Source organism: Prenolepis imparis, unplaced genomic scaffold, assembly GCF_030444845.1.
Source record: "Prenolepis imparis isolate NDT839.2.m4 unplaced genomic scaffold, iyPreImpa1.0 SCAF_5, whole genome shotgun sequence".
Taxonomy (NCBI): domain Eukaryota; kingdom Metazoa; phylum Arthropoda; class Insecta; order Hymenoptera; family Formicidae; genus Prenolepis; species Prenolepis imparis.
This window is the reverse complement of record NW_028141163.1, coordinates 16,573,852-16,594,775: the sequence shown is the minus strand read 5'-3', so window position 1 is coordinate 16,594,775 and position 20,924 is coordinate 16,573,852. Positions and strand designations below refer to the sequence as shown.

The 20,924-nt window shown below is 35.2% G+C and overlaps 1 long non-coding RNA gene across 7 annotated transcripts in view; it reads right to left on the bottom strand.

Annotated features, from left to right (window-relative positions):
• The window catches only part of LOC145936227 (uncharacterized), a 274,129-nt gene that overhangs the window by 4,737 nt on the left and 248,468 nt on the right, over positions 1-20,924 (bottom strand). The gene's annotated exons all lie outside the window — the stretch shown is intronic.

The following is a 20,924-nucleotide window of genomic DNA, read 5'->3' as shown; positions in this document are numbered from 1 at the left end:
AATTAAAGAGGCAATTAACTTAATCGCATTGTGCACGTTCGTTACGAGCGCATCTCGACCGAGATTCCGAGCACTTTTCTCATATCGTTTGGCAATTGCGCGAATTTCGTATGGGATCATATGTTATACGTACTATAAAAAACTGCACTTACTTTTGCAGATATTAATAAAGCGAGAATATGTGATGTAATATTGATCTAATAAGCATTGAAAATACTTTAGATATTATGTGTGTTTAACGGAGAGAGAGAGAGATGAGAGATTCTATTTTTTTAATTACTTGAACAACACAAGCGCGCCATTCCTCGATTTTATATAAAAAAGAATATTTTTATATAAAGTTTGTTTAAATTGGATTAATATTTTTTGACAGAAATCAGTTGATTAAAGCGTTAATTTGCTAATTAAATTTTAAAGTAAAAATGTTATAAAAATTAAAATAATAATATTATAAGTAATATGTTATAATACTTTAAACTCGAATAATATTTTTTGACAGAAATCAGCTGATAACTGTCAAAAAGTATTAATCGAGTTTAAAGTACTATAACATTTTATTTAAAGCATATTATTATTTTATATAATTTTTATTACATACACTATTATTTTAAAATTTAATTAACAAATTAACGTTTTAATCAGCTGATTTCTGTCAAAAAATATTAATAAAGCATGAATTTGTTAATTAAATTTTAAAATAAAAATAGGTTATAAAAATTAAAATAATAGTATGTTTTAAATAAAATATGTTATAATTCCTTAAACTCGATTAATATTTTTGACAATTATCAGCTGATTTCTGTCAAAAAATATTAATCGCAGATAAGGTATTATAACATTATTTACAATATATTACTAGCACCGCGGAAAAACGACAACTATGTCAACATGCCTTTTTTTTAGAAAGGAAATTTATAATTTTTTAAAACTATTAAAATTACTTCCTGCTTTATTTTAAAATTTATCTCTTCTAATTTTGAATCTATTTCATTTTCAATGTTCCAAGTTTTAAATATTGTAGCAACAACTAGAAACAATTTATCAGAATTTATCTTATAATATTTATTAAGTTATATATACATATATATTATTTAAATATTATTGATATATGCAATAATAATATGAAAATAATAATACTGCAATTGAATAAGAAAATATAGATATTTATTTACACGGAGATCTCTGCAGCAATATAATCCGAATCAGTTTGCTGTATAACATCGATTGCGTCATTATTACATATGTATAATCGGACTCATTAAGTGTGTTTTTGATTGCTATTCAATGATTTTTGCATACAGTACTTGTGAATATCTAGCAAACTAGTTTCGAATCAACATCAGAATGATAAATACGATCGGTATGTCCATAACAGACAATTAGAATGCATCATATATCCGCTCAAGAGATTAATAACGAAACATGGATAATATTCTGTAAATTTGTATTTTATGGAGTATGCACTTTTTCTCTAGAGGCTTTCAATTTTTTCATTCGCATCACATATATGTGATATCGAATTTAGCACACGAAATATCAATTTTACATCAACGATTTTTAGGTAAATGTTGATGAAATTAACTGTACATTTAATTGAAATAATTTCCGTTATGTGTTTCAAAAATCAATATTTAAGTGATATTCAATATCGATAATCTTCTTGCATTGTCGCATTACATATCTCCAGTGTGTTAATATCGATCATTGTTTTCAATCGTGGATTCATATATTTATTTCCAGATTGTTGTATTTCCATTATCTACATTACATCAATAATTTCCGTGATATTGTATTACTTTGAAATAATAATTAGCAACATTAGCAAAATATCAACCAATTTCTTAGATGATTTATTGAAAATTTTTGTCGTTTATTGAGAATTTTACACAAAAATTTTCTCTAAAAACATGTAATTTGAATACATATTTATAACTCAATTTAATAAGATATCTAATTAATCACAAATATACAAATATAAGATAAATATATACCGTAAATAATGACAATAAATTCAAGATAAATAATAAAGCAAAAAATGGATAAATAAATGCATATAAAAATGTCAAATAAAATTCAACTTGTCAGAGAAAAAGAAAGAGAGAAAGAGAAAGAAAAGGCTTGTAGAATCGAGCGGTAGTTTCGTGACTGCACGACTCGGATCGTGACTCATTCGTGACCGGGATTGGGATCTGACCTCGTCGTCGTACACGGTCTAACCATTACGTTAAACTCCGCACAGTAGCCGAAAAGAAACGAATAAGGAGAGATCGGCTAACGCGCCACTTAACCGGCCGAAATTATCCCAAAGGGGATTTCCTGCCGTCCCCTTCTCCATCAACCGCCTCTATACACATGCCATAATGCCGAAAATTATCGTCTCTCCTCGGATAGATAATCGAAGTGTATATTTGTAGAGCAAAGTGACTATGCGCGATCAGCTCTTGTCCGACATGCCAGATTACATTATTACCGTGCGGGATTCTAATTAGACCGATATAAAAAGACCAACATTTTCTTCTTGGCTCATTATTATCGACGAATTCCGTGAAAATTATTCGTTATTAAAAAATATTAGATCGCTATATAAATGAAGAATACGCGAATCTTTACGTTTCTTTCTTTTCTTATTCTTTTTTCACAGACTCGTGATCCATATAAGCTTATATAAGATCCGAAAATCTCAACATTAATTGTAACGAGAAATTACTAGAAAATTTGTTAAAATTAAGTTTCTTGGATACGTTTTATGTGCGTGTATGTGTGTGTATGTTGAATATTAATTCACTTTTAAAAGCATTCATATCTACTGTCACGTCAAATGCTATGACAAAATTTTAATCCCAATGAAATTGCGGGTCACAGAGAATCGAATTACATCATTTTTGCTAAATAAAAAGTCAAATGTAGGTCACTTTTTTTCGTTTCGTGTTGCTTTCCGATGTATCATACCGCAAGGAAACAAGTAATTAAATTTAATTATAAGTCGGAGATGTACAACTATTAACTAGGTCATCTCACTCAGCAGTTTGCGAAATTGTAGAAAGATGAAAAATAAAAATCGCGTGCAAAAATGCGACTATAGAAGAGCACATGTATAGTAATACGCCGCTCTCTCTCTCTCTCTCTCTCTCTCTCTCTCTCTCTCTCAGACTATGGCTTGAGTCCAAAATAAACCGTACAACAGGCGTGTAACATTAATTTGCAAGTAGATTAAATGCATTTTCGTGCCGACGACGGACGTACGAAGCCACTCGCGCTTGCTTTCTCATATTTCCAGCCGAGGCCGTTTGCCGGCCATTATTAATCGGACGATATTACGAGCGCGAGCGCGAGCTATATCGGCCGCTCCCGTATTCCAGATTTAATATTTCATCCCGCGCGGGGATCTTTAAACCGCTCCGATTGGAAAGCGGTGTATCGTACTTCGCGCGATGTATATATAGGGATGTATAATCTTCTCGAATCTATCTTTATAATTCAGGTTAATCCGCGGTCGCGACCCGCGCACTTTCGCATGATTAAGTAGTTAATTCGTTGCCACACGCGAAATCGAATCGATGCGGGTGCAATTTTTAAAACTTCGCGAGCATAAATCTCGCGGATTCCAACGGGGATACGATTTCATCATGCAAACAGAATTAGTTGGTAAGAAATTAGCAAGCTTTCTTTTTTAAGTTCACCTCCGTAGGGATGTTGCGAGAAGATTTACTTAATAAGGCTAACTATATAACTCACTTAAAATAGACAGCGATTTAAAACAGTTTTAACAAATAAATATTAATCTTATTTATTGAAATTATCGATATTGCATATTATAAAGAATTAAAATTTCCAATATTTATAGAGACTTCTAATATACGTTGAAAAATATAATTTATAAATTATAATTACATATTTAGAAAAATATATGTAGGATCATAGTAAAGAGTTGTAGAATCTCGATATAATATAAAGGATTTTGACTTTCGCTTGACCAACATTTGATACATTTTAATTTTACAAATCAAAAAAGTTTATGACTCTTGAATAATTAAATTTTATTTAAATAGATGTGGATATATTTAAAATTTATTGTTAATCACACTTAATATCTCTAGAATTTAATACGTGTGTTTTATCTCAAGTATATTTACATAAAATTATTCTCTGTCAGAGTTAAAATACAAAATTGAATGACTAAATAATAAAAAGTCATTGTGCATCCCTAAATATTTAAAGATGCTGATATTCAATGCAGTAAATCATTATGAAACATGTATGCATTCTGTAATATTTCTATTAATAGTAACGCAAATGAGATTAATTTTATATTTTGCTGTAATTATCATAATATTGAAGAGATAATCACAATATTGAAAAAAATTGAATCGTCTAAAACTGATGGTGAAACAATTTTATAGAACTTATATGTGTTGACACGTGTTATTTTCTTAATGATCAATTATACAGTAACTTTCTTAATTTTAAAAGAGAGACATTTAAAAATAAATTAAATATATTACGCTAAACGACAAAGTCCAAAGATTTTGAATGTCGATATATTTAACAATCTTTTTGCTATAAAATACATTCCGAGAAAAGGGAATTTTTCAAAATGTATTTCATTATTTATCTGTCATTTCAATTAATTATATCCCATTTCGAGAATTGTAAACCTCGTTTAATTCAATCTGTATATTTACATCGGCCGAACTGCTGACGCAGTTTATAGATTGACGGGCTAAGATTTAATTGATTCGTTAGTAATTTAGTCGTCCGTGTCTCGCGGAAGAGGAAGTTCTCCCCGGCGTAGAGAGGCGGCTAAAGTCGTCTCGAAACTTTCGTATCGACTCCCGCGGTCGGCGTAGCGCGCGGATCTCCTTTGCGAATTAACATTTAAGCCTGCGTAAAATGCAAATGACCGTGTTCTCCAGAAGACGTCGTCATTGCCCCGCGGAGGACTGCCGCTCGCACAAGCGACGCTTGTTATACCTATCACGTTTTCGGAATTTGGTCGCACAGTGCAGCAGAGACGACGGCGATACCAGGCGCTCAAGAGACTTTAGTAAACATCTCGCGAGACGTGATTTTCAAGGTTCGTTAAGTCCGCCATAGATAAAGAGGAACTCGGCGATGGGTGGTGGCGAGAAATGAGAGGCTGCAGCCGCGGTCCAGCAAGAAGGACAGAGAAATATGCGAGAGGGAGAGAGACATAGAGCGGGAACACAATGGGAACACACATTTCGCGAGAGGGAACCAAGAGAGAAGAGAGAGAACTGCGGAACGAGAAGGCGACAGAGATGGAGAATCAGAGAGAAATAGGCGGAATGAGTTCATCTCCGCTAATGCAACGAGCTAAGTTAACTCGCACATCCTTCTTAACGCGCGTAACCTCGCGATTATGCGAGCCACGGCGCGTGTACCAATGAGGAGGGAACGCGCGATCGTTTCTGTCGACCATCTGACACACTGACACACACATAACGTATAGACGTAAGCAAACTGAAGCCGGTCATTATAAATGCGGGAATGACGATGTATTTTACAATTCGAGATGTGCAAGATAGATAAGCCTACGCTTAATTATGCAATACATTTTGCTGTGTCGGAAATTATAAATTACTTTAACGTTTTAAAGAATGTTGTTACGTATTGCTTTTTTTGACAGATTTATGACAATATTATTATATATTTATATAGAACGGTGATTTTTCTTAAAAAAGAAAAAAAAACTATATCTAGAATAAACAACACAAACTTTATAATGTGTTATGACAAAATAATGATGATGTGACAAAATGAAGTACTAACTGTGAGATCTACAGTAGAAAAAAACGAAAACAAATATGTATCGTATTTCATTATATTACTTTGTGCATGTGTATGAATGGAAAACATCCATGACGCATAAATCGTAATAAGAAAATAAGAAGATGCAAATCATGTATCTATAAAAGAGATGTAATTTAAAGGAAACGTGAGAAATATCCAATTTGCCACTGCAATAGATTATATAAAATTTTCATGATAATAATATATTAAATAATATTAATTAATATGATAAATATGTTTTTTAAAAGATAAATAAGAATTAAAATATAATTAATTATCAAATCTTATATAAATATGACTTTAGCACATAAAATATTTGTTTTGCTAACTTGTTTACTTTTCCAATAATATTACGTGTAACTGTTTTAATTGTTCACTACGAAGACAATTCATGGAAAAAGATGTTGATGTATAAGTTTCCGGATCATTAATATAGTCGTAAATTATAGCGTCGTTTATTTGTCAAGGTTGAGCTGACCTCATTATAACGGGGTATAGCTGATTTCTCAGATTTGTCACAGAGACTCTTTGTTTCTTTTACATAGAAACCGTGTCCGATTGTGGCGGTAGATAGTCGCATTTATTTCTGTAATTTGATCTGTATTTACGTGTTTATACTTTGGTCCCGTGCCAACTTATACGTTCGCTCCTACATAAAATGTGCAGAATTAATGAACACACAGAATCGTACAACGCACATTGTGGTAGCTTGAATGCTAGAAAGCACTTTATTTTCTCGAGTGCGAACGAGAAAGGGATCGCATATATCCACGTGTCTGACCGATATTCCGAAATTTGTCAAATCTGTGTTGGAATTGGCTCCTATATATCGGTGCGTTGGATCGCGAACGTAGATTTACGCTCATTTTCAATAGTCAGCCTCTTGCGATTATGCGAACGCATAGCATAAACGCGTATACCAATCAGTGAATACGTGAATATAAATGATCGTTCCCGGTCAGATAAGATTTTCGAAACGGGCAAATATCCTTCGCAAGGTAATGCGTCATATTGCGTAACCCCGTCTTTACTAAGAGTGTTCGATGCTAGGTGTATTAAATAAAATAAAATGCATTAATATCACAGCGAATTAGAATTACTTGTTATTCGAGCAATTTTCAAAATTATATCATATTTGTCACTTTATCTGTATTCTCCGTATTGAATCATTTACGTGACAAAATTCGTTTATTCAAATATCACAGGTGCGGAATTCGTAAATACAACGAACGGTGAAATAAACAATAGCTTATAGCTTATAGAATCAATGACTCGCAAATTTGTCATCGTAGATTTAAAGAGAACCATTTAAATGTGGCTCTAACGGTGACGCAATGTTTCTATGACATTGAAATTTAAAAGTTACTAGAAGGTCTTGAAAAGACCTACAAAACGCGCCCAAAGCGAATGTTCTACGACTTTCACAGGCCTTAATTTTCAAATTCAAAGTTTAAACGTTTTTACTTTAAACTCGATTAATATTTTTGATAGTTATCAGTTGATTTCTGTCAAAAATATCAATCGCGGATAAAGTATTATAACATATTATATTACTTAAAATATATTATTATTTTAATTATAATAATATATTGTAAATAAAATAATATGTTATAATATATAGTTATAATATATGTATACTTTATCCGCGATTAATATTTTTTGACGCAGAAATCAGCTAATAACTGTCAAAAATATTAATCGAATTTAAAGTATTAAAACATATTATTATTTTATTTTATTTTGGACAAACTGTCACACACTGCTAACTCTCGCGCAGCTGCTTGATGCTATGAATATAATGCACAACGCGAATCGAGACAGTCAATTAGTATCGCAGAAGAGTGACAACAATGTCAATAACATGCCTTTTTTAGAAAGGGAATACAAAACAATTGTCAATATTAAATATGCTTGAGAATTTCAATATCAGATTTTTCGCATAAGTTAGTGTAATAATTGCAAATTATATGAAGAAGAATAGATTTATGATTTATTATTTAAAACCAAAAAAAGCAAATTTTGATATATATCTATATATTCTCAAGAAATTCGTAATTCGCTAAAATTTTCAATTATTAAAGAAAAACTACACATAATTTTCTACATCAATAAAAATGATTGCAAAGGAAGAATTGTCTTGAAATTTATTAAGTGTGTATATCATTCTATTATTCTTTTATCTTTGCCAAGAATTTTACACGTATATCTTGTCTTGTATCATTATGTATAACTAAATTTCAATTCCTAAAAAAGTTCTAAATAAATTCTTAATTGGATTTCTGCTTTTCCTTGATATAATTATTATAATTCCCTTTAAATTACATCTCGGAAATTGAGTCCATGTGGAATAATTGTCGCTGTCCCAGTGTGAATGACCTTCGGGAGATGTGGGCCGCTGGAACCACGTGCAAATACGAGTGGACCTTTATGCGCATCCATACATACAAAAGAGAGAGAGAGAGAGACAGAGCACGGACACATATATCAACGAAGACAAATAATGTAATACGATGGCCCACGCGCTTTCGTATGTTCTCCGTTTACGTTTTACGTCATCGAAATATTTCGGACGATACTGGAATAATATATTGAGGTTTCCTATCATTCAGCCTCTCGCAATAAAGAAGAAAATCTACGTAGGAAGTGCCGATAAAATGGCGATCGTAAAAGATGTTTAGCATCTTGATTTTTATATCTCGAATATGCGATTTTTTCTCTTGGGGGAAACGCATTTTCTTGAATTTAATTAAATCTCATGTAAAAATTCACTTTGAATGCAAATACATGTTAATTCTTTTATTGGCGAAAATGCTAAACTATTTTATGATATTATGCATACATATAGTTAAATTATCATTATCTATATTGTATATATTATTTTTAAATAAGTAAAAAAACTGGTTTATATTTAACGTAATAGATTTAAAATATTTTTTGTATTGTATGATATCACAATTGTTAATATTATTGCATGTTAGAGAGAGAACTAAATGTTTAGAATTTATAAATACTAAAGATATTTTACATATATGTATTTCATTTTTTCTTTCTCCCTTTCTTCCGTATCTATTTTTAGAATTATATATATATATATATATAGAGTAATCTTTTAATTACTTTTAGATAACTAACTTTTATTATTTTATCTAATCTTGTATAATCTTACTCTAATCTTATATAAATATAATAGTGTTGTAAGATTCAATAGTTTCAAAGTTATAAAATTGTTAAAATTATAAAATAAATTGAATATGTCGTATATATTTTTCTAAAAATAGATATAAAAGATAGAGAAAAATACTTTTATTATATACAATTATGTAATTATATATAATATTTACATTATATAGATATCAGAATATGTATATATACGAATATGTATATATATGAATATATGTATTATATACATATAATTAAAAGTATTGATTTCCCCTTAGAAATAAATATCGTATATTTCACAAAAGTTACATATGTCCAAAAAACAAAAGCAGATACTTTTCTTCAATTTTGATGGCCGTGTGCTTTAACGAAGTATAAAGTTACAAAAAATATCAAAATAATGCTAAATTATATGTATATAAATAAACTTACTAAACCTTTCAACCACGATACAAAAGTTTATTATGTAAAAAATTCACGCTGCAGTACAAAGCTTTAACATTAGAGTGCAAGAGCGTCGCTCGTATGTATCTATTTGTTCTTAGATTTAATGAGTTTTCTTTTTCGCTGTGCTATATGTGCCGTCTACTTTGTACTATTTCAAACATGTTTCGAGACTCTTTGAACTCCAAAGGAGAAAGACGTGATACTCATAAGGGTAGCTAGGGTAATGCGTTCAAGAAGATAGAGAGATTCGCTCTTGGATACTGGCTATTTCCTAATTGTGTAATTTTTCTGGCGTCCAGTCTGGTAAAGCTTCTAACGCTCTAATAGCTGTAATAGACGCTCCTGCGTCTGTGACCAGGATCCTTGCGATATCCTATTTGCCTACTCATTCATGTATACGACTTCGGTAATTACTAGTACGTGAATAACAAATATGTATTCAAGTTATATGGAAATGAATATTATAAATAGAGAAATTGAGAATAGTATTGTTGTATTTTTCAAGGTTGTTTATAGACATTTGGACAAAATTAAAATTTCTCACCCTAATTGTCGCGTAATTTTGTGTGTGTGTGTTGATAGAAAGTTATTATATATAATATATTCATATTTGTGAAGAGAGATGCTATTCAATTTTTATTATTTTCATTCATATGTAGAAATTTAATTTTCATAACTCAATATTAACAGGAATTTGCTTGCTTTGCGATAATATTGGAAAATAAAATTTGCGTTATATGGAAAAATGTTTAAATATTATAGACACCTTTATTCAAATTTCAATTTTAGTAAATATTTTTTATTCATTTTTATATATAAGAACTATTTCTTTATGATACCAATGTAACAATGTAAAATACAGCGTCTCTATGGAGTCGAGTTGAAAAATTATAATGAACCTCTTTTTCGCGTGGCCGGTATACCATAATAAAAATGCAGATTTTCCACCCTTTTTCGTTGGCCCTTCTTCGCCTTTCTCTCTCGAAATTCGTGAGAGACCGTTCGTCGGATCGCGCGCGCGCAACTTCCCCGTATTTATTTCCCCTTATTATACAGAAGAAGGTCGAGCTCTCTTCTCATATACGAAGCATAACGCGAGGGGCGGAATAGAACGACTCGCGTAGCCCAATTTCCTGATAGGATAAACCGGTAACGGATTCGATCTACGCGCGTAAGACGCGTGAGTAGAATATGGATCGAGTTCGAGAAGCGAGAGAGATTTTGATGATGATGACGCTCTCTCGAGAACGCCCGCACGTGCCACGAAGAGCGGTAAACAACCGTCCGAATTAATTCCGACGCGCTTTTAAACGTCTCTCATATAAATCGGATAAAAGCAATTACGCCGGCGAAACTGCGAAATATTTCTACGAAGATTTGCCTGCGCACAGCCTGCACAAACTGCGCGATACAGAGTCGCTCACGAATAGCAGTCGGAGCAGATCGATCTCGATATTCCTCGGTATAAGACAGTCTCGAGAAAATCTAATAGCTCTTCGATACTCCAATTGCTAACTATTCGTAAGAATGAAATATTGAGACTATGATATTCCGAGGGATATTGTCGCGGTTTCTTGTGAAGAATCTGATGCCTTTTTTTCGCTTTCGTTAATACGTAAATTAATTACGGTACGATTTTTGTAACTAGTAATATTCCAAATTGATTGACTATTTTTTGACATTTTAAAACAATGGAAAAAGGATGATAATGGCTGTGTGTATACTACTATTTTTCGGATATTTATATTCCTGCACACATGAACTGCTTAAAATATTGCTTCTTACAGGATAAGTAAGACGGATGGTATAAAAGAATGGAAATTATATTGCAGCGCGGAACTTAGCATCGTGTGCCTTTTACGAGATAAATAACTAAAATAACCGGCACAAAACGCGATTGTATCTTATATAGCGTATTCTTCCTCACTCGGCATTGTTGAACGGCGCTGTACACGGCTCAATTTCGCGAGGTATCTTACTCGCGGCAGAGTCCAACGCAATTTACAACCCGAATTTGAATAATTCGATCGAAGTCGCCGGGGCCGCCTCCGTCGTCGTCGTCGTCGTCGCCGAGAGAGAGAGACGCGACGTAAAATCCTCCCGCTAATTTATCGTTTATCATCTCCGCAGCGCGTCGTTATAGCCGCCCTAGCACGTACTTAGCGATAAAAGTGCTTAACACTTGCGACTCGCAAAGCCTCATGATACGTGTGTCCCGGGGGACGACTTTGCGCCCCTGGTTTACGACAACTTCCGCAAACGAGCGGCCAACTAGAGAAAGAAAGAAAAAGTAAGAGAGAGAGAGAGAGAGAGAGAGAGAGAGACTCGATACAGCTATACTATTAACGTTAAATCCACGCCCGTAAATCCATCGTTTCGTTAACGACGCGAGATTGGCGACCGTTTAAAACGTCAATTCTCGCAGAAGAGGAGCCCCCGAATATGTCGGACATTTCGTCGTCACGGTGGCGTCTGCATTAGGTATGTGTCTATACTATACGCGGCAAGCGCATTTTATAGAGGCGACTTAAACGCCAGACCGGCGATCGAATCTCGTCAACGTCGTCTGTGGAAGAGATAAGATGTATCTCGGGCGTTTGGAGCAGCGCCAAAAACCAGACCGCGGCTGCAGGAGTTGGAGAGGAAAGGGGGGACCTCCTTCGATTTCTATTAAACGCCCTTGCAGACCTCGCGCAACCTGCGCGCAGGATGTTGGGGTCAAAGGTGCGCCAACCAGGTTGCACCGTGCAAGAGAGCCGCTCTTGGGGTACGTTCAGCTCCCCGAACCGGATCATAAGAATTGAGGAGCCACGTTGAGACTGGTCATGGTCGCTGAATAGTTGTTGAAGAAGAGCGAGCTACGAGATATGACGGGGTGAGAGAGAGAGAGAGAGAGAGGGTAAGACCTGGAGACATGTAACCCCCCGGCCGTGCAGCGACGAGTCGCGCGGGTCACGCGTGTCCGGAATCTCGTAGACAATCTTTACATTTATTTCCTCGGCGCGGGTCATTACCCGTGGGACTTGCTCGCTGATCCCTCCCGAGGATCGCGTAACCTACGTGTTAGCGATTTGCGACGGCGCTAAGATGATACGAGCGCGCGCGTTCGAGAAAGTAAGCGCGATTTGTCGAGCGCGAGAGCGAACTTAGCACGCTGCGACAATTCGTTGGCGAAATCGAGGACGACGACGACGGAGCAAATGCGATATGCATACATAATATAATACGATTATTATATTTTTATATATAAGAGATATGTGTCGATGTGTGGGATGGGGTGGGAATGAAAATTCGCGGAGCTGAGAGGATCTTATTTTGGAAAGTATGAAATACATATACAGAGTGTTAAAAAAAAGGATTATACGTATATGTTGAGAGCAGGTAGTATTAATCAAAATAAGAAAAAAAAATCTAATAAACATGGGTCCTACAATTAATATATCTTCAAAGGTACAGGCTACCTTTACATTTGAACTTATTGTCTTTTCTTATTGATTGTATCACTTTTACATGGCAATAAACAAAAAAGTACTTACTAGTTTATAATAACATTAGATTTATAAATATTGGTATCAGTATAAGAAATGAATAAGTTGGTATCAGTTTAAGAAATGAATAAGTTATTCAAATAGAAAGCCTGTATCTTCGAAGATATTGATTATAGGAGCATGTTCATTAGACTTTTTTTCTTAGTTTGATTAATACTATCTGCTGTCAAAATATGTAACCCTTTTTTTAACACCCTGTATATTATACGTCAAACTATAACGCGCAACGAAGAGCATTGTATTAATGAAACTGGGACGATGTGAATATTTCTCCAATGTCTGAGAGAGAGCATCATATATTGGCAAATTGAGAACATTTGTTCCACAATTTGTTAAGCGTGATATTTTGAATATCTATATATACCTCTATTAATTTTTAAATATATACTACGTACTTAAAAAATGTGTATATATATACCTCACTAATTGGCTAAATATAAAATCAGATATCGAAAATCGAGTTGAGAAAATTAGAGCCATAGCAGTTAATTTATATTATTTGATATAAATTATTTTTTTATAATATGAAATATACATATATATTCACAATTGAATTCTATATATACGACATATATGTATAAAGTATGTTTGTACTTAAGAAAAAATATTTCGCGAGTCGTGCTTTGTTGTGTCGTATAATATAAATCAACACTAAATCTCTCGCAACGGCATAATATACATAAGTGGACGTATTGTTTCGATAGCTTTTCCATGCTTATTGTGTGCGGTGTGTTTCACCATGCGGAAAAATATCCCATCGGCAAACGCATCTGGATACGCGCCAGGCGCGCGTTGCACTGCAATATCATTCTGGATCGATTTCCTGGCATCCAGTCGCCGTTCGAGCCGAATTATTTTACGGACAGATTGTCGTTGTCTCTGGATATGGTGCCGACATGTGATGTACGATTATAGCCGGCGACGACGACGACGACGACGCAACGATATTACAAGGAAACGTCTCGTTTTACGAGCGACGTATCAAATAATACGCTGATACACCGCATGATTTTAGCGAGCAATATGTAAGTAAATGTCTACGGCGCGCCGGAATGAGCCTCTCTTGAGAGGCGTTAAAGGAGAGCCTCGGCTTTTTCTTCGGGCTATACGGTAAATTTTGAACGACGTCTTTGGCCGATTAACAGTAACTACTAATCGAGGACGTTGCAAGAGAACGTCACATCGTCTCAAGAAACGACGCGATAATATTTGCCCGTAATCTGTCTACAGTCAACTTTCCTGTGACGCGACACTTCTCTTCCTGTGTCCACGATACTTCTCTATTCGATGTTGAAATACATAATAAAACGGTGGATAAAACCCACGACGAAGCTTACCCCCGATTCTCAGAAAAGACCAATAAGGAGGAGGGAGTCGCGTAGTTTAGCTCGACGATTAGTCAGCCCCTATGCGCTATTACCCTCTCTGTCTTCTCTCTTCTCCTCTATAACATGTGTATGTACATGTGTATATACATGTGTGTATGTACATGTGTGTATGTACATGTGTGTATGTACATGTGTGTATATACATATATGTATACGTGGGTGTCCAGCGACTCCCTCTCTTCTTTCGTGAGTCACCGACGGAAATTACGATCGATCGAACACACCAGCGAGCGAGCGAGCGAATGAAGGAGAGTTACATCGTACAGGAGTCCTTCCATAGGAAAGAAGAGAGAAACCTTCTCTTCGTCGTCAGTTCTATCTCAAACGCGTTTAGGACCCCCGATGACAGTGGATGACGGAACATCTCCGATCGCGGAATTTATTCCCACCGCGTGTCCCGACGTCGCTGATCTCGTTAGATCGCGTAGGACGATCGCGCGTCGATGATTTCGCGTTATACGTGAATGGGGACAAAAATTTCACTCGAAAAATATCGTCGATTTCGAAAACCGAGAAATTTCTGACGATGATGCGAGTTTGTTCAACGTAGTATCTGGGGCGAAGCGTTTGGAACATTAACGAGAAAGTTTGAACTCTTCATTTAGTTTAGTTCTGACGTTAGCAAAGGAAGGGAGGGAGGGAAAGAGGGTAAGCTACACACATACAAGTAACGATATCAAAAATTTCATTATCCTAGAAAATTGAAGAAGAAAATTGCGATCAGAAAGTAGAGATAAATGTTTCAAACTGTTGTACGCGAACAATTTAATATTAAGAAATATATATGATTTTTCTTTACAAATCATTACAAAGTTCGATGTTAGTATTTGCAGTTAGAAACGAAAGATTTTGGTGTTACAAGCATTAATTGAAACAGCTGAGTGTTACGTGAGTTAAAGCATTTTAATAATAATAATTGCTTCACAAGAGAAAAATTTAGTATTAATATTATACAGAAATTTTAAATAAAGATTATTTTGAAAGTACTCACACACATATTATTAATAATGCTAATAGTAAAGTTAGTTTAATAAATATGTTAATGTATATTTTATATGCATAGATATATGTTAATATGCTTGTTTGCATATTCTATGCCATGTAAGAAGGAAATACGTGATTTTTCACCTTAGACATCGTAATATTATACGGTGCATAGTGTCTAGTGCAGACTGTAATCAAGTAAGCACATTTAACGGCACGTTCGATGACAGTCAATGACGAAACGGCTCGTAATTTATTCTCGCCACGCGTCTCGCGGCCGCTGATCTCGTTAGGTCCCCAAGCCGGTCATCTCGATGGTCCGCGTCGCGACGACGTGCGCGGAGATAAAATACGTATCAAAATCTCGACGGTTCTCTAAGAATTCACCGGGATCCAATGAAAGCTGAGTGGTCGAGAAAAAGAAAAAAAAAGGGGGGAAAGAAGAGAGAGAAAGAGAGAGAGCGCGCGAAATTGCGACCGATCGAAGGCGGATGAATCCAATCGACGACGGGCAGGACTCCGAGCAAAGTTTTCCGAAGGAATCCTCATTTCGCTCTTATCGTAAACTCGCGTCGAAAGCTCCGTTGACAAGTGGGCGACGGAATATCCCGATCGGAATTTATTCTCGCCACGTGTCCCGCTACGTTACCCCGTCTTCTCAAACCTCCCTACGACCATGTCAAAAGTCTCGTATACACTTCACCCTCTTATTTTTCTTTATACCTTCTCTAACACCTTCGGAAATCTGAGAGAAAGATATTTTTGCTATCCTAACGAAATGAAGGGAGGTTGCTACCATCATAACTAATCGGAATGGAGTTTACTTATACCACTGTGATGTGTGTATATATCGAGATTATTAAAGAAAGTATATATACAATTAATCTTTTTAATTAGTGCGATGGATATGTTTCAAATGTAAACTGTTCATGAAAAATATATAATTTAATTATTATATATTTATATTATAATTTATTATTAATATTTTTTTAAGATCTCTCTCTCTCTCTCTCTCTCTCTCTCTCTCTCTCTCTCTATCTCTCTCTCATCTGTAATTAACTCTTAAATCAAAATTCAGTAAAGTTTACTTGAATTTTTAAAACATACCTGTTCTAACATATTTCGAAGATAAAAGAAAATACGAGAAACCCCTAAAGATATCCGAATATATAGGGATATATAGGTATATATTCGAAATAGAAAGCTCTTATCGTTAGTATTCTGAAGCAATACGTTCCAATTCGGTTACACGAGCGAAGATGTAGCGTACCTCGGCGCTGTAAAAGAAGTTATTTAGCGTTCCACGACTCGTCGACGCGGAGGAATTTGGCAGTGAATTTTTGTCGTGGCTCATACGATGAGAATAATCGCCGGTGAACGTCACACGCGTAAAGAAACGATCTTCTTCAGGGAGGGAATTTCTTCTCGCGCGCGCGTTTCTCGTGCGCGGCGCGTCCTCCTCGTTTGAATCTTGTCTGCGCCGAAACGATGATAAAGCGAGGGGGCGGTTACTGAATATTTACGCGAGAGAACCCCCCGTAAACTCGCGATCGATAATTTCGCCAGTGTGGTCAGACGCGGGGGCGATTAACCTTTAACTGCTCGTGCGGCGCCTGACGGACGTCGCGATCGTTTCGCATGCGTTTTATTCCCCTTTACCCCTTCGGTCTTCCATCTCGATAATGTGTGATGTGTCCGTTGTATCGCACGACACACTCTCTCCCGTTAATTCCATAATAATTAACTAATATCGCTCTCCGTTGTCGTCCGATACAAGCGAATTAATGCCCAGAGTTGGTTAATATATAGTCTTTGGCAACTTCCCGTACAATAGGATGAAGTTCCGTTACAACGGCAGCAGACACAAAGGCAACTTTGCGCCATAATGAATAAAGACCGTAGTATCATGTAATACTCAAGAAAGCAATTAGTCAGTTCCAGTTCCGATATTTGCGAGGTTTCCCTTGTATACGTTTAATTGTCGCGAAATCTCTCGCGGTGTCCTACTAAAGCATCTCTTTATGATTGTATTTACTTGTTAGCAATAGCGTATAGCTGGTTAGCAGCTAAGTTACAGCAAGTTATTAGTAATAAAATTAGTCCCCGTTGTTACAATCGTGCTAATCTGACTTTGGAGTATTAAAAGTACTCTCAGCTACCTAAAATTACAAGTCTTGCTCTAAAACAGGGTATATAACGAATCCCGAGGGCGTTTCAGCTCGCGTTCGCCAATTATTGCTGCGCAACAACATTGCTGCGCGGTTTCTTGCCTCCCGTTGGCGGTGAGATATCCGTTTACGATCGTGCCAGGGCGGGCGAGAGCGAGATAAAGTTTTTGTAATGTCTAAAATCAATATCGCGGGTCAAGTGTCATACATAACAACGACCTCGCGAGTTCACTGACTAACGAGATTTATTTCGACAAAGTTTCCTCCGCTCCGCACCCATACTCTTCCTCGCACTCGATTCGCATTGCCAAACTAAACATCACGTCCCTCCCTCAATTCACTCGACCTCTTCCTCGCCGTCACCTCTCGCGCCCGTTCCCGATGACAGGAGTAATTACATTTTTATGTTGTTCCGACACGAGGCGGTACGTGACTGCAGCGGGATCAATTTGTCCCGCGGCCCCGGCGCCGTGTTCGCAATGGCAAATGTTATTTGCTCGGGATAACGCAAGCGAGACGAAGAACGAGAAACTCAGACAACGAAATGCGATTCCGCGATTGCGAACGTGTGCGAGGCACCATCTCACGCCCCCGTTATTTTGTCCGTTCCGACGTAATTATCGCCCGACGCGACTTTCATCCGGGCCGGTCAAACCTTGGGGATTACCCGAAAACCTTTCCCCGAAAGTCAATATCCGATCTGTGCGAACTATATTCTTGACAATCGAATCGTAAACATATCGTATACGACGTATACGTTACGTTTGCGATTCGAGTGTCGAAAATATAATAGATATTTTTCGGGTAATACGTAAACAATTTTATTTACTTTGTTCAAGTCTCATAAAAAATATATTTCTCTCTTTCTCCCTCTCTCTATCTTTTAAAATTATTAAAACTTTAAATATATAATTAATAAACATATTTGAAAATAAAAAACGAAAATATGCAACATGTCAGATTAAGAAAATATCTATGAAAGGAGGAAAAAGAAAAGAGAATAAAAAAAATTAATTATAATTTGATAAAGAAAAAAAGAATGACTTTGAAAGAGACGACTGTACGTGTTTTGCAAAGTTTGGTAATGTGCAGACCACTAATTATTAGCCTTGATTCATCATTATCGGCTTTTCGCAACAAACTTCTGGCGATTGCTTATTTCGCAGCCATCACTTTTTCGCCAATCGATCGCGTAAAGTATACCCTGATTAATCGATTGCCGTCGTTGTAATCCCGACCGGCTTGTAAGTGGATCGTTTGTAATCCCAAGAGAGTCGAGAGCATCAACGGAATGATTTAGTGTCCAGGTATACTGGCGCGATCGGCAACCCAGAGAGTTCGACTATCTCGCTTGCGACGGAGTTAGCGGCGATCTCAAAGGGCGATCTGTTGATCCGCTTTGGTGACCCGACGATTTAAATTCTCTATGCCAATCAGGGAAACACGGATGCGATGTGCAGCGACGTCCATTAATAAGTTGATGACGTTAAAAGAAAACGCGACCGCTGATGAAGACAAACGACGCGGCGTCGTTAATTACTGTTGACTACCAGGGGCACACCGGTAATTAGAATTTAATACTTCTCGCGTGCAATTAAATATAAAACACGTGCCCTCTCCCCTTCCAGCCCGAAATATATTCGATATGCATAATTATTACGTGGATTTCTGTATCTCTATCTACCTGATTTTACATCTGTGACTTTGTCAATAAATAATTAGAAATAATTATAAAATTATATGTGATTTTAATTGTAATAAATATCTTGAAATTGATGAAAAATTGATACATTCAAAAATTGATGTATTCAATTTAACAATAAGCTCGTTTCCATTTTCCAGAATTGTCGCATTTATTTTTATATCATTATTATATACATTATTTTAATGTTTCTTATTATGGAAGTTCCTTTATAACTCCTTTATTGGAATTTACTGCTCCTTCCCATGTACTATTCAGAGATTCGAATATGTGAAGATATGTTTAGATATCGAGAGACAATAACAATCGATATATCGGCAATATTTAATTGCCAGATATTGATCAACCAAATTGCTATAGAAATTAGTTGGCGTTATATTTTCAGCGATATAAAACAATATGATTGAATGGTATATTCAGCACGTGAATAAAACTGAAATGAAAGATCCAGAGCGAATCAGAGTTTGCGATGAGAATCGTGCTCGTCGTGTTGTTGGAATTTGCCAGTTAGATTTGGAACACACTCGGCAATTAATGGCGATGTTTGTGTCTACGAAAAAAGTTACGAGAGCTCCCGACCAACTTTCCGATTAATTCAGTTATATTGGACAACAATACTCCAATATCAGTCAACCATAGCTCGAATTCTTTTGCAATCGTATATAGATTATTAACCAACTGAAAAAATGTAGTACCTAACATATACGTGTATGTAACTGCATTTTTATTTACATAATTTATGTGAATAAAAAAATTTAATGTTTAATAAAAGTATAGTCCATAAATGCATAATTGTTTATGTTGGAATAACTAAGATTACTCCTTGTTTATAAAATGATTACAAATAGTGATAAAATTTATTTAAAAATCTCTCGTTACATTTTTCAATATTATTCAATGAGAAACAAAAACCTGCTACTAATTGTCAATTATATATTAGAAATGATTAGAACAAAATGAGAAAATAAGATTGCATTTATGCATACTTATGACAGAAATGAATTTCTTGTAGGTAAAAGTTATAAAATAATGATATAAAACGCTATGAAAGATCATATAATATGTCGACGTCTATTGTAAACAACTCTCATAACAATCAATTACAATAAAACAAAAAGGCAATAAACTACCGTCTACTTACTTCGTTTGTGCACTATTTTTTTCCTCTGTATGCACATACACATACATTCCAACAGTTTATTACTTTATTCGTTGTTGCTAATTGGCAACACAATGTGTGTATTTAAATATAATAATAGATTCAGATTTGGGTGTGTGAAGTTGGCACCCCTATGTTATGCTATCATATTTCTATTAAGAGTTCTGAGTTATTTAGAACCATAGGAAGAGTTCTTGATTATTTTTAAAAATAGTTCCGGTCATTACGATAACGAAAATCAGTTTCGAAAAATAGGGATGCCAACTTCACATTTTTTTACACATCGAGTTCTAATAATTTTGAGCAGAGTTTTAAGGTTCTTTTAAATAGTTATATAGTTCCTGATTATTTTTTGAAAGAGTTCTGCAATTTTTAGATAAAAAAACGTACCTTCAATATCGAAGATATTTCTAAAATATCTTCGATATTAAAATTGTATGTTTTTTTATCTCTATAAAAATTGCAAAACTCTTTCAAAAAATAATCAGGAACTATGTAACTATTAAACAATTTAAATTTACTCACCTCACGGTTACTCCTTCGTTGCCCGATGTCTCC